This window comes from Talpa europaea (assembly GCF_964194135.1).
Source record: "Talpa europaea genome assembly, chromosome: 8".
Classification (NCBI taxonomy): domain Eukaryota; kingdom Metazoa; phylum Chordata; class Mammalia; order Eulipotyphla; family Talpidae; genus Talpa; species Talpa europaea.
Window position 1 is genome coordinate 101,927,591 of NC_140075.1, and position 14,719 is coordinate 101,942,309.

Here is a 14,719-nt window from a genome sequence, read left to right on the forward strand (position 1 = left end):
GCCTGGATACCTCATTTATGAAGAAGGGAATGAAGAGACAGTGGTCTTAGTTGTCTCTCCTGTGGCATTGCCAAGGTAAAATATATGCCATTGTATTTCATACACACTTATCTTTGTATGGGGCCATGAAGAAGACATCTATGACATTTTCTGTTTAGCAGTTGACATAATAGATGACAAAGAGTTATCATTAGTCTTTTCTAGGTAAACATTTCTAGTTTCTGCAACACTATTATCATATATACCATATGTGTTAAAGCATAGAGTTATTTCAAAGACATAGGTTGGCTTTAAATTGTCTTGAAATGTGTATTTATACACATTTGAGACACCAGGCTCAATTCTTAAATGATATAACAGATGATCCACAAATAACCTGAACATACTTGCTTTATAAATCTGGTATTAGGCAGAAGAGCTAATCCTTCTCCTATACCCTGGAAATATTACATTACACCTGATTATCATTAGTTATAGTTTAGGAAGAGGGCACATATTTGAACTATATTCTTGCCTAAGTTCATATAATTAAAAGCAGTGAATTTGGGATTTGCATCTCATAGTGTATTTAATATGGAAAAGTATTTTTAAAATACTTAACTTAAAATAAGACTGGGTAGAACAAACTGTGGGAACTGTCTTTCTGGTTTTGCTATTTCAGATCCTGCTTTAAAATGGAAGCAAAACATATTCTTTTCTATGCCAAAATAGAAAAGTACTCTTTTCCTAACCAAACTCAAGTCCTTTGGTTTAACAGTTGGCACAATTTTTTTTTTTTTTGGTGCACAAATTGCCATTTACTGATCTTCTTGGCCAAACCACAATACAAAGTCTTATACATAAGTGCAAGGTGTTTGAATTTGACTTCCTACTCTGCTAAAAGAAGGTATTTACTGATACAATTTCTGTGGTTACTTGCATCAGGTTTAGCAATCTAATTGCCTCATTATCTAACAGTGGAAAAAGCATGAACTTGGAATCTCACCTGGATCGTGCTACTAATCAGTTGAATTTCTTTTTTTCTTAGATTTTATATATATTTTACATCATTCTTCCTTTTTGTATAATGTATGCTTTCTTCTCTCAGGTGTAGTCCCCATAGAATTCCCACCACCAATTCACCCTTGCACCATCACCATAATCCGTTAGTGCTCCTCCCTCCCCTGTTTTAATCCCTCTTCCTCCCTGTCCCATGCAAAAAGTCTCTGTTTTATAGTTGCCTAATCAGGTGAGTTTCTTGGGGCAAATGGCCAGACCATTGTGCCTCTGTTTCCTCGTCTATTATAAAAAAGGTTTGAAACCAATGATGTACATATAGAAATAAGAGTAAATGGATTTAGAATTCACTCATAACACTGACTCCCAGGAGACACAGCTAAGGATATAGTGCTTCTGGCCAGAGCCCCCCCCCCCCAGTAAGAAATATTAAATATCTCTATTTACAATGACTGGATCAAGAAGATGTGGTACATAGACAAAATGGAATATTACTCAGCAATCAAAAGAGATAAACTCATGCAATTTGCAGCAACATAATTGAGCTGGAAGGGATCATGCTCAGTGAAATAAGCCAGAAAGAAAAAGAAAAATACTGGATGGTCTCACTCATAGCAGGAATCTAGAAAACCTAAATAAGGGACCAGGAAAAAGAATAACTATAAGAAAGAAAAAATCAAAACCAACAAGCAACTATGAGCCAGAGACACAATATGGGGGTGGGGAGAAAGGAGGGATTGAGGTCAAAATAAGGGGGTTGCAATTGTATGGGGAATATAAAAATAAAAATAAAATTTGAGAAAAATGAAAAAAAAAACCAAAATAATATATGTTTATTAGAAATGCAAAAAATATAAAAAATATTTAAAATTAAAAAATCACTTCTTTGATGATAAAAATAGATAGAAAATACCATTTTCATGTAGGAATTTTTTCCTAAGGTGTACATGTCTAAACAAATAAACATTTCTTAAACTTCAAAAAAAAATCTCTATTTAGTATTTTAGATTTAACTAAAGTAAAATTCATGATTTCCTAATGACACAAAACAAACCACGTGGGTCACCTCTAGAAGATGTTGTGCAATCAGTTCCTAATTCTGAAAATTGGTATGTAAAGAGAAAGAATAAAGCATCTATTCTGTCTTTCCATGTGAACTATACCTCAAGGTAACCGAATAGCTTGTGAAGGAAAGTTTTTACACAATAGTTCCAGCTAATACTGAAAAGAGAGTGTTAGAATGTCATCATTTTGCAACCTCAAATAATGACCGTAGGCAATGATCATGAACACAAGTAAAATAATTTGTGGAAAGCTAATGGGAAACTTCTTAACAGGTAGATCAGGTTGATAAAACATGAAACCATTAATCAATCCCATTGTCACGCACGAAGAGATCCAGGCATTCCCATGATGCAATGGGAAGTACAAAACCCCACTCTGCAACATTCTTGCCAAAGCCATTGAAGCTGATTCTGCTCCAGATCTCATTTCCAGTTTACAGGAAACACAGGAGATAGGAACATATTGAAGACACTGAGGGATGGATTAAAATCCAGGGAATTGTACCATGCAAATAACCTGGCTTGGCTTCCTCAACAAATAAATTAGAAGGAAAAAGCAGAGGTGAGGGAACTCAGATTTAGAAATAGGAGAGAGACCTATGAACTAAACACAAATTGCAGATCTTGTTTGGGCCCCACTGGAAAAAAACCCCACATATGAGCCCACAAGGGAAATTTGATTACTGACTAGATAGCTAACATTATTAAGGATGTTTTGTTAATTTTAAAGTGATTATTCCATTTGGTTTTGTGGGAAAAGGAGTCATTATCCTTCAGAGATATATTCTGAAGTATTTTTAGGTAGAATAATATGATTAGGATTTGATTCAAAATAATTCAGCGGCAGGTGGGAGGGAGGGAGGAGAGATGAAATGAGCCTGATTATGTGCTGATGATTGTTGAAACTGAGTTTTGGAAACATGAAGGTTCATTGTATTCCTCTGTCTGTTTATATTTGAAAAATTTCACAATTAAATGTTTTTAAATAGGGAAAAGTAATAAACATGACTTATTAAACCATACAGTTAGGATTTGTGCAGGGTTTTGCATCTATGTTTATATTAGTCTCTTGTCTGCCATAAACGATTATCACAAGCTGGGTGGATTAAAACTGCACAAAATTATTCTCCCACGGTTCTAGAGACTAAGAGTCTGAAATCCTAAAGAGTTGTACCCCCTTAAGGGCTGTGAGGAAGAAACCATTGTTTTTCTCTTCCAACATCTGGGGGCTACTGTCTTTGCTGGACTTGTGGCTGCTGGTGCAGCTCTGCCCCTGTTCACACTGTCTCGACCTTGTCTCGTCTCCCCATACCTCTCACTCTCCTAAGAACTCTTGCCACTAAATTTTGGACTCACCAAGGTGATTCCAAATTGGATAATCTTGGATGATCTCATTGCAAGATTCTTTTTTTTTTTTTTTTTTTTATAAATTTTATTGTTATATTCCCCATACAATTGCAGCCCCCCATTCTGAACCCAATCCCTCCCCTCCCGCCCCCACCCCCGCCCCCCTAAAAGTGTCTCTGGTTCATAGTTTTTTGTTGATTTTGATTTTCACTTTCTTATAGTTATTCATTTTCCTGGTCCCTTATTTAAGTTTTCTAGATTCCTGCTATGAGTGAGACCATCCGGTATTTTTCTTTTTCTTTTTGACTTATTTCGCTGAGCATGATCCCTTCCAGCGCCATCCATGTTGCAGCAAATTGCATGTGTTTATCTTTTTTGAATGCTGAGTAATATTCCATGGTATATATGTACCACATCTTCTTGATCCAGTCATCTATTTTTGGGCATTTGGGTTGTTTCCAAAGCTTAGCTATTGTAAACAGTGCTGCTATAAACATAGGGGTGCAGGTGTTCTTTGGAATTGATGTTTCTGTGTCCTTTGGGTAAATACCTAGGAGTGGAATTGCTGGGTCATATGGAAGCTCTATGTTTAGTAGGTCCAGAAATCTCCACACAGCTTTCCACAGTGGTTGGACCAGTTTGCACTCCCACCAACAGTGCAGAAGAGTTCCTTTTTCTCCACACCCTCGCCAACATTTGTTGTTGCTAGTTTTTTTAATATGTGCCATTCTCACTGGTGTAAGATGGTATCTCATGGTAGTTTTGATTTGCATTTCCCTGATGACAAGTGATGTTGAACATTTTTTCATATGCCTGTTGGCCATTTGCATTTCCTCTTCAGAGAAGTTTCTTTTTAGCTCTTCTGCCCATTTTTTGACTGGATTATTTTCTTTGTTGTTGTTGAGTCTCATCAGCTCTTTGCAGATTTTTGTGATCAGTCCTTTATCCTTAGTGTTGGGTGCAAAAATGTTCTCCCAGTTGGTGGGGTTTCTCTTTGTTTTTGTTATTGTCTCTTTTGCTGTGCAAAAGCTCTTTAATTTGATATAGTCCCAGCTGTTTATCTTTGCCTTCACTATCACTGCTTTGGGTGATGTGTCTGTAAAGATGTCTTTGATGTGCAAATCACGTAGTGTTTTGCCTATATTTCCTTCTATATATTTTATGGTTTCAGGTCTTATGTCTAGTTCTTTAATCCATTTTGAGTTGATTTTTGTGTATGGTGTGAGGTGGTGGTCAAGCTTCATTCTTTTGCATGTAGCGACCCAGTTTTCCCAGCACCATTTATTGAACAAACTTTCTTTGCTCCAATGCATAGTCTTTGCTCCTTTGTCAAAGATTAGTTGACCATAAATCTGTGGGTTTATTTCTGGATTTTCTATTCGATTCCATTGGTCTGTATGTCTGTTCTTGTTCCAATACCATGCAGTTTTGATGATTATGGCTTTGTAGTATAGTTTGAAGTCTGGGAGTCTGATGCCTCCATTCCCTTCTTTTTTTTTCAGGAGAGCTTTGGCTATTCGGGGTTTTTTGTGATTCCATATGAATTTCATCAATAATTGTTCTATTTCTTTGAAGAATGACATTGAAATTTTGATTGGAATAGCATTGAATCGGTATATTGCTTTTGGTAGGATGGCCATTTTAATAATGTTTATTCTTCCAATCCATGAGCAGGGGATGTCTCTCCATTTCTTTGTGTCTTCTTCTATTTCTTTTAACAGTGTTTTATAGTTTTCTTTGTATAGGTCCTTTACCTCTTTTGTTAGATTTATTCCCAAATATTTGATTTTTTTTGTTTCAATAACAAAAGGGATGGTCTTTTTGATTTCTTCTTCTTCAGATTTATTGTTTGTGTATAGGAAGGCTACTGACTTTTGCGTGTTGATTTTGTATCCTGCCACTTTACTGAACTGATTGATGAGTTGAATTAGCTTTTCTGTGGAGTTTTTGGGGTTCTCTATGTATAATATCATATCGTCTGCAAATAGTGATAGTTTGACTTCTTCTTTTCCTATTTGGATTCCTTGGATGTCTTTCTCTTGTCTTATTGCCCTGGCTAGGACTTCCAGTATTATATTGAAAAGCAATGGTGAGAGTGGACATCCTTGTCTTGTTCCAGATCTTAATGGAATTGCTTTCAGCTTTTCACCATTGAGAATGATACTGGCTGTTGGCTTGTCATAGATGGCCTTTATGATGTTGAGGTATGTTCCTTGTATCCCAAGAATTTCAAGGGCTTTTATCATGAATGGGTGTTGCACTTTGTCGAAAGCTTTCTCAGCATCTATTGATATTATCATATGGTTTTTATATTTCTTTTTGTTGATGTGTTGGATAACGTTGATTGATTTTCGGATGTTAAACCATCCTTGTGCCCCTGGAATGAATCCAACTTGGTCGTGGTGAATTATCTTATGGATACATTGTTGGATTCTGATAGCTAAAATTTTATTGAGGATTTTTGCATCAGTGTTCATTAGGGAGATTGGCCTGTAGTTTTCCTTTTTTGTGTTGTCCTTGTTCGGTTTTGGTATTAGTGTAATGTTGGCTTCATAGAACGTGTTTGGTATTGTCCCTTCCTTCTCAATTTTTTGGAAGAGTTTGTGAAGGATAGGCACTAATTCGTCTCTGAATGTTTGGTAGAATTCATTTGTAAATCCATCAGGTCCTGGGCTTTTGTTTTTGGGGAGGTTTTTGATTACCATTTCAATTTCGCTAATTGTAATTGGTCTGTTTATGTGTTCTATTTCTTCTTTATCTAGCTTTGGGTGATTGTAGAGTTGTAGGAATTTGTCCATCTCCTCTAGATTGTTAAACTTGTTTCCATATAACAGTTCATAGTAGTTACTGATTATTCTTTTGATTTCTGCTGTGTCCGTTGTGATTTCTCCTCTTTCATTGATGATCCTGTTTATTTGTGCTTTCTCCCTTTTTTCCTTTGTGAGCCTGGCTAGGGGTTTGTCTATTTTATTGATTTTTTCAAAGAACCAGCTCTTGGTTTCATTGATCTTTTGGATTGTTTTTTTAGTTTCAATTTCATTTATTTCTGCTTTGGTTTTTATTACTTCTTTTCTTCTACTGGTTTTGGGGTTTTTTTGTTGTTCTTTTTCTAGATCTTTGAGCTTCGAGATTAGGTTGTTTCTTTGCGTTCTTTCTTGTTTCTTGATGTGAGCTTCTATTGCTATATATTTTCCTCTTATTACTGCTTTTGCTGCATCCCATACATTTAGGATATTGGTGTCCTCCTTGTCGTTCAATTCAAAAAATTTTTTAATTTCTTCTTTGATCTCCTCATTAGTCCAATGGTCTTCCAGTAGTGTGGTTTTTAATCTCCATGAGGTAGGAAAGTTCCTTGCCTTCTTTTTATGGTTTATTTCTAGTTTGATGCCTTCATGGTCAGAAAAGATGGTTGATATGATTTCAATCTTGGTGTATCTGTTGATGTTTGTCTTGTGCCCCAGTATGTGATCGATCCTGGAGAATGATCCGTGTGCGCTTGAGAAAAATGTGTACTCCGTTTTTTGGGGGTTTAGTGTTCTATAGATGTCTGTTAAGCCCAATTGCTCTAGGTCTTTATTTAGAGCTTTGGTTTCTTTACTTATTTTTTGTCTTGTTGATCTATCCATTGTTGATAGTGGTGTGTTGAAGTCTCCCACTACGTATGTGTTTTCTCTGATGTCTGTTTTCAGAGAGGACAACAGTTGTCTGATATATTTTGGTGCTCCTTCGTTTGGTGAGTATATGTTAATGAGTGTTATTTCTTCTTGAAGTATTGTCCCCTTGATCATAATGTAGTGACCATTGGGGTCTCTTTTTATCTTTTTGAGTTTGAAATCTGTTTTATCTGATAAAAGTATAGCTGTTCCTGCTTTCTTTTTTGGTCCATTTGCTTGTAGGATTGTTTTCCATCCTTTAACTTTGAGCCTATTTTTATCTTTTGTAGCTAAATGTGTTTCCTGGAGACAGCAAAAGGTTGGGTTTTGTTTCTTAATCCAGGCTGCAACTCTGTGTCTTTTTATTGAAGAGTTTAGTCCATTTACATTTAGAGTTAATATTGATATGTTAACATCTGTATTTGCCATTGTGTTTGTCTTTCCTTTGATTTTATTTATTTATTCTTTTAATAACTTTTTTTTTTTTTTGGCCTTCTTTCATTGTTATTCGTCGCTCTGAGGTTCTGGCTTTAGGACTCCTTGTAGTATTTTTTGGAGTGGGGGTTTAGTTGCAATGAAATTCCGGAGTTTCTGTTTGTCTGGGAAGGTCCATATTCTTTCTTCAAAGAGGAAGGAGAGCTTTGCGGGATAGAGTATTCTTGGTTGGCATCTGTTTTCTTGGAGTCTGTTGACTATGTCCCTCCACTCTCTCCTTGCCCGTAGTGTTTCTTCGGAGAAGTCTGATGTCAGCCTGATTGGTTTTCCTTTGAATGTTATCTGTTTCTTCCCTCTTGCCAGCTTCATTATTTTTTCCTTGTCCTGGATTCTTGGGAGCTTTACTATTATGTGTCTTGCTGTATTTTTCCTTTCGTCGTGGAAGTTTGGTGTTCTTCTTGCTTCTTGTATATCAATTTTCAGCTCCTTCTTCACATTTGGGAAGTTCTCTTCAATTATCTCTTTGATTATTTTCTCTGTTCCTACATCTCTCTCCTCTCCTTCTGGTATTCCTATAACTCTTATATTTCCTTTCCTCATGGAGTCAGATAGTTCCCGAAGTCTTTCTTCGTTCTTTTTCCTTCGTACTTCTCTTTCCTTTTCTGTTTTGGTTCTTTTTATTTCTGTGTCTTCAAGATTACTTATTCGTTCTTCCATTTCATCTATTCTGCTTTCATTGCTTTTCCCAGAGTTCTTTAGTTCTTCCATTAATTCTTTGATCTCCTGCATTTCTTTTACTTCTCTCTTTAGGGACTCAATTTCTTTCTTCTGACCATTGTTTTCCCTCTCTAGGGACTCAATTGCATTCTTCTGATCATTGATTATTTTTCCCTTATCATTGTTTTCCTTTATGACTTCTGTCAGTTTTTTAATCACGGCAATTTTAAATTCTCTTTCTGGAAGGCTCAGAAATTCTTCCAAGTTATTGTCGTTGCAATCTGGGGGCTGGCTTTCTTTTTGTGGTGTGCTTTTTCTCTGGAGAGTTGCTAGGTTGCGTGTGGTTCTTCTCCTCCCTACTGTCTGTTTTCTAATTTGCCGTATGCGTTGGGACACTGTGTTGTTGGGACTTGCCGGCATCTTGGGTGGGCTTCTCTGTTCCCCTCTGGTTCTTCCAGGAGTCATCTGTCAGTTTCAAGCAGCCTTTACTGGAGAAAGGTCCCTGTTCTAAAATGCCGATGTGGGGACACACTCCCCTGTGCGCCTGGTCTGCTCCGGCGGTGGGTTCCTGCTACCCTCTGGGCTTGGACTGCAGGCCAGAGGGGGTCTGGCGTGGGCGAACTTCCCCCGCTCACCTCTGGCTCCTGAGGAAGCCTTCTGCAGGTAGTTTTTACTGAAGAAATGTCCCTGTTCTAAAATGGTGATGTGGGACACACTCCCTGCGCTTCTGGTCTCAGGCACACTATTCTGCGCGCCTGGTCTTCCCCGGCTGTGGGTGCTCGCTCTCCCTGTGGGCTCAGACTACTTGTTCAGAAGGGGCCCGGTGTGGGCTAACTCCCCAGCTGGCCACTAGCTCCTTCAGTAGCCTGTGCTGGGGTCAAGTCGCTAGGTGGCACCAGAGATCTCTCCTAGAGCCCTTGGGGTGCTGATTTTCCACCCCGTGGGACAGGGAGCAGAGCGGGGATGGTAGGGTACACCTCAACGGCTTTGGGGTACTGTGTCTGCCTTGTGCTCCACCGTCGTGGGGAACCCACGCCCCTAATTTCGTGCCCCGGGTCTCAGTTCCAAAGCCCTCAGTTCCAGGACGCGGGCTGTAGCCCAGATCAGTGGCGCGGGAATGGCGCCTTTTGAATCCCGCTCCCCTGCCTGGGCGCCTTGTTCCTGCTCACTCAGGGAGGGCCTCCGCCAGGGTCTCAGTTCCAAAGCCCTCAGTTCCAGGACGCGGGCTGTAGCCCAGATCAGTGGCGCGGGAATGGCGCCTTTTGAATCCCGCTCCCCTGCCTGGGCGCCTTGTTCCTGCTCACTCAGGGAGGGCCTCCGCCGTCTCCCCGCAAGCCTAGGTCGCAGGCGCAGGGCCCTGGGCAGCTGCAATCTGAGCGCCCCTTTCGCGCAAGCTTACCGGGCGGCCAGGGCTGTGTGCTGGTGCTGGTCTCCTCCTGGGGGGTTGGGCTCTCTTTAATGGCGCCTGGAGCTCACCTCCACGGCGGATCCTGCAGGGTTCGCCTCAGCTCCCGTTCACGGGGTGTGGTGGCTGAAATAGTTCCTTTCCACTCACAGTCCCACTTGCTGCATCCGTTTTTCTTGTTGGGCGTTTTGGTTTGTTGTTTCCCTCGTCTCTGCCGGTCGGAGAGTGCCGCCTCTGTGGGCGGGGGAGGGGAGCAGGGTTCTGCGCTTCCCTCCCTTCTGGTCCTCTTTTATGGCAACTTTCTTCTTCGGGCAGTTTGCTGGAGTCGTCCGTTTATCTTCCGTGTCCCAGTTCTCACTGGGACCTGCCGCTTTTCCTCCCTATTAACTTTTTTTAATGGGAGTTCTTACTCGCAGCATCTCCTCGCCGCCATGTTGCTCCGCCCCCCCTCTCCAATAATTTTCCGATTCTTTTTTTTTTTAAAGCACAACATTTTTTAATATGTAATTATTTATATGCATTTGTTAGTTATTATTTATTTTTTTATGTTTTATTTTATTTTTTTTTATAATAAATTTTATTGTTATATTCCCCATACAATTGCAGCCCCCCCATTCTGACCCCAATCCCTCCCCTCCCGCCCCCGCCCCCCTAAAAGTGTCTCTGGTTCATAGTTTTTTGTTGATTTTGATTTTCACTTTCTTATAGTTATTCATTTTCCTGGTCCCTTATTTAAGTTTTCTAGATTCCTGCTATGAGTGAGACCATCCGGTATTTTTCTTTTTCTTTTTGGCTTATTTCGCTGAGCATGATCCCTTCCAGCGCCATCCATGTTGCTGCAAATTGCATGTGTTTATCTTTTTTGAATGCTGAGTAGTATTCCATGGTGTATATGTACCACATCTTCTTGATCCAGTCATCTATTTTTGGGCATTTGGGTTGTTTCCAAAGCTTAGCTATTGTAGACAGTGCTGCTATAAACATAGGGGTGCAGGTGTTCTTTGGAATTGATGTTTCTGTGTCCTTTGGGTAAATACCTAGGAGTGGAATTGCTGGATCATATGGAAGCTCTATGTTTAGTAGGTCCAGAAATCTCCACACAGCTTTCCACAGTGGTTGGACCAGTTTGCACTCCCACCAACAGTGCAGAAGAGTTCCTTTTTCTCCACACCCTCGCCAGCATTTGTTGTTGCTAGTTTTTTTAATATGTGCCATTCTCACTGGTGTAAGATGGTATCTCATGGTAGTTTTGATTTGCATTTCTCTGATGGCAAGTGATGTTGAACATTTTTTCATATGCCTGTTGGCCATTTGCATTTCCTCTTCAGAGAAGTTTCTTTTTAGCTCTTCTGCCCATTTTTTGACTGGATTCTTTTCTTTGTTGTTGTTGAGTCTCATCAGCTCTTTGCAGATTTTTGTGATCAGTCCTTTATCATTAGTGTTGGGTGCAAAAATGTTCTCCCAGTTGGTGGGGTTTCTCTTTGTTTTTGTTATTGTCTCTTTTGCTGTGCAGAAGCTCTTTAATTTGATGTAGTCCCAGCTGTTGATCTTTGCCTTCACTATCACTGCTTTGGGTGATGTGTCTGTAAAGATGTCTTTGATGTGCAAATCACGTAGTGTTTCGCCTATATTTCCTTCTATATATTTTATGGTTTCAGGTCTTATGTCTAGTTCTTTAATCCATTTTGAGTTGATTTTTGTGTATGGTGTGAGGTAGTGGTCAAGCTTCATTCTTTTGCATGTAGCGACCCAGTTTTCCCAGCACCATTTATTGAACAAACTTTCTTTGCTCCAATGCATAGTCTTTGCTCCTTTGTCAAAGATTAGTTGACCATAAATCTGTGGGTTTGTTTCTGGATTTTCTATTCGATTCCATTGGTCTGTATGTCTGTTCTTGTTCCAATACCATGCAGTTTTGATGATTATGGCTTTGTAGTATAGTTTGAAGTCTGGGAGTGTGATGCCTCCATTCCCTTCTTTTTTTTTTCAGGAGAGCTTTGGCTATTCGGGGTTTTTTGTGATTCCATATGAATTTCATCAATAATTGTTCTATTTCTTTGAAGAATGACATTGAAATTTTGATTGGAATAGCATTGAATCTGTATATTGCTTTTGGAAGGATGGCCATTTTAATAATGTTTATTCTTCCAATCCACGAGCAGGGGATGTCTCTCCATTTCTTTGTGTCTTCTTCTATTTCTTTTAACAGTGTTTTATAGTTTTCTTTGTATAGGTCCTTTACCTCTTTTGTTAGATTTATTCCCAAATATTTGATTTTTTTGTTTCAATAACAAAAGGGATGGTTTTTTTGATTTCTTCTTCTTCAGATTTATTGTTTGTGTATAGGAAGGCTACTGACTTTTGCGTGTTGATTTTGTATCCTGCCACTTTACTGAACTGATTGATGAGTTGAATTAGCTTTTCTGTGGAGTTTTTGGGGTTCTCTATGTATAATATCATATCGTCTGCAAATAGTGATAGTTTGACTTCTTCTTTTCCTATTTGGATTCCTTGGATGTCTTTCTCTTGTCTTATTGCCCTGGCTAGGACTTCCAGTATTATATTGAAAAGCAATGGTGAGAGTGGACATCCTTGTCTTGTTCCAGATCTTAATGGAATTGCTTTCAGCTTTTCACCATTGAGAATGATACTGGCTGTTGGCTTGTCATAGATGGCCTTTATGATGTTGAGGTATGTTCCTTGTATCCCAAGAATTTCAAGGGCTTTTATCATGAATGGGTGTTGCACTTTGTCGAAAGCTTTCTCAGCATCTATTGATATTATCATATGGTTTTTATATTTCTTTTTGTTGATGTGTTGGATAACGTTGATTGATTTTCGGATGTTAAACCATCCTTGTGCCCCTGGAATGAATCCTACTTGGTCGTGGTGAATTATCTTATGGATACATTGTTGGATTCTGATGGCTAAAATTTTATTGAGGATTTTTGCATCAGTGTTCATTAGGGAGATTGGCCTGTAGTTTTCCTTTTTTGTGTTGTCCTTGTTCGGTTTTGGTATTAGTGTAATGTTGGCTTCATAGAACGTGTTTGGTATTGTCCCTTCCTTCTCAATTTTTTGGAAGAGTTTGTGAAGGATAGGCACTAATTCGTCTCTGAATGTTTGGTAGAATTCATTTGTAAATCCATCAGGTCCTGGGCTTTTGTTTTTGGGGAGGTTTTTGATTACCATTTCAATTTCGCTAATTGTAATTGGTCTGTTTAGGTGTTCTATTTCTTCTTTATCTAGCTTTGGGTGATTGTAGAGTTGTAGGAATTTGTCCATCTCCTCTAGATTGTTAAACTTGTTTCCATATAACAGTTCATAGTAGTTACTGATTATTCTTTTGATTTCTGCTGTGTCCGTTGTGATTTCTCCTCTTTCATTGATGATCCTGTTTATTTGTGCTTTCTCCCTTTTTTCCTTTGTGAGCCTGGCTAGGGGTTTGTCTATTTTATTGATTTTTTCAAAGAACCAGCTCTTGGTTTCATTGATCTTTTGGATTGTTTTTTTAGTTTCAATTTCATTTATTTCTGCTTTGGTTTTTATTATTTCTTTTCTTCTACTGGTTTTGGGGTTTTTTTGTTGTTCTTTTTCTAGATCTTTGAGCTTCGAGATTAGGTTGTTTCTTTGCGTTCTTTCTTGTTTCTTGATGTGAGCTTCTATTGCTATATATTTTCCTCTTATTACTGCTTTTGCTGCATCCCATACATTTAGGATATAGGTGTTCTCCTTGTCGTTCAATTCAAAAATTTTTTTAATTTCTTCTTTGATCTCCTCATTAGTCCAGTGGTCTTCCAGTAGTGTGGTTTTTAATCTCCATGAGGTAGGAAAGTTCCTTGCCTTCTTTTTGTGGTTTATTTCTAGTTTGATGCCTTCATGGTCAGAAAAGATGGTTGATATGATTTCAATCTTGGTGTATCTGTTGATATTTGTCTTGTGCCCCAGTATGTGATCGATCCTGGAGAATGATCCGTGTGCGCTTGAGAAAAATGTGTACTCCGTTTTTTTTGGGTTTAGTGTTCTATAGATGTCTGTTAAGCCCAATTGCTCTAGGTCCTTATTTAGAGCTTTGGTTTCTTTACTTATTTTTTGTCTTGTTGATCTATCCATTGTTGATAGTGGTGTGTTGAAGTCTCCCACTACGTATGTGTTTTCTCTGATGTCTGTTTTCAGAGAGGACAACAGTTGTCTGATATATTTTGGTGCTCCTTCGTTTGGTGAGTATATGTTAATGAGTGTTATTTCTTCTTGAAGTATTGTCCCCTTGATCATAATGTAGTGACCATTGGGGTCTCTTTTTATCTTTTTGAGTTTGAAATCTGTTTTATCTGATATAAGTATAGCTGTTCCTGCTTTCTTTTTTGGTCCATTTGCTTGTAGGATTGTTTTCCATCCTTTAACTTTGAGCCTATTTTTATCTTTTGTAGCTAAATGTGTTTCCTGGAGACAGCAAAAGGTTGGGTTTTGTTTCTTAATCCAGGATGCAACTCTGTGTCTTTTTATTGAAGAGTTTAGTCCATTTACATTTAGAATTAATATTGATATGTTAACATCTATATTTGCCATTGTGTTTGTCTTTCCTTTGATTTTATTTATTTATTCTTTTAATAACTTTTTTTTTTTTGGCCTTCTTTCATTGTTATTCGTCCCTCTGAGGTTCTGGCTTTAGGACTCCTTGTAGTATTTTTTGGAGTGGGGGTTTAGTTGCAATGAAATTCCGGAGTTTCTGTTTGTCTGGGAAGGTCCATATTCTTTCTTCAAAGAGGAAGGAGAGCTTTGCGGGATAGAGTATTCTTGGTTGGCATCTGTTTTCTTGGAATCTGTTGACTATGTCCCTCCACTCTCTCCTTGCCCGTAGTGTTTCTTCGGAGAAGTCTGAGGTCAGCCTGATTGGCTTTCCTTTGAATGTTATCTGTTTCTTCCCTCTTGCCAGCTTCATTATTTTTTCCTTGTCCTGGATTCTTGGGAGCTTTACTATTATGTGTCTTGCTGTATTTTTTCTTTCGTTGTGGAAGTTTGGTGTTCTTCTTGCTTCTTGTATATCAATTTTCAGCTCCTTCTTCATATTTGGGAAGTTCTCTTCAATTATCTCTTTGAAT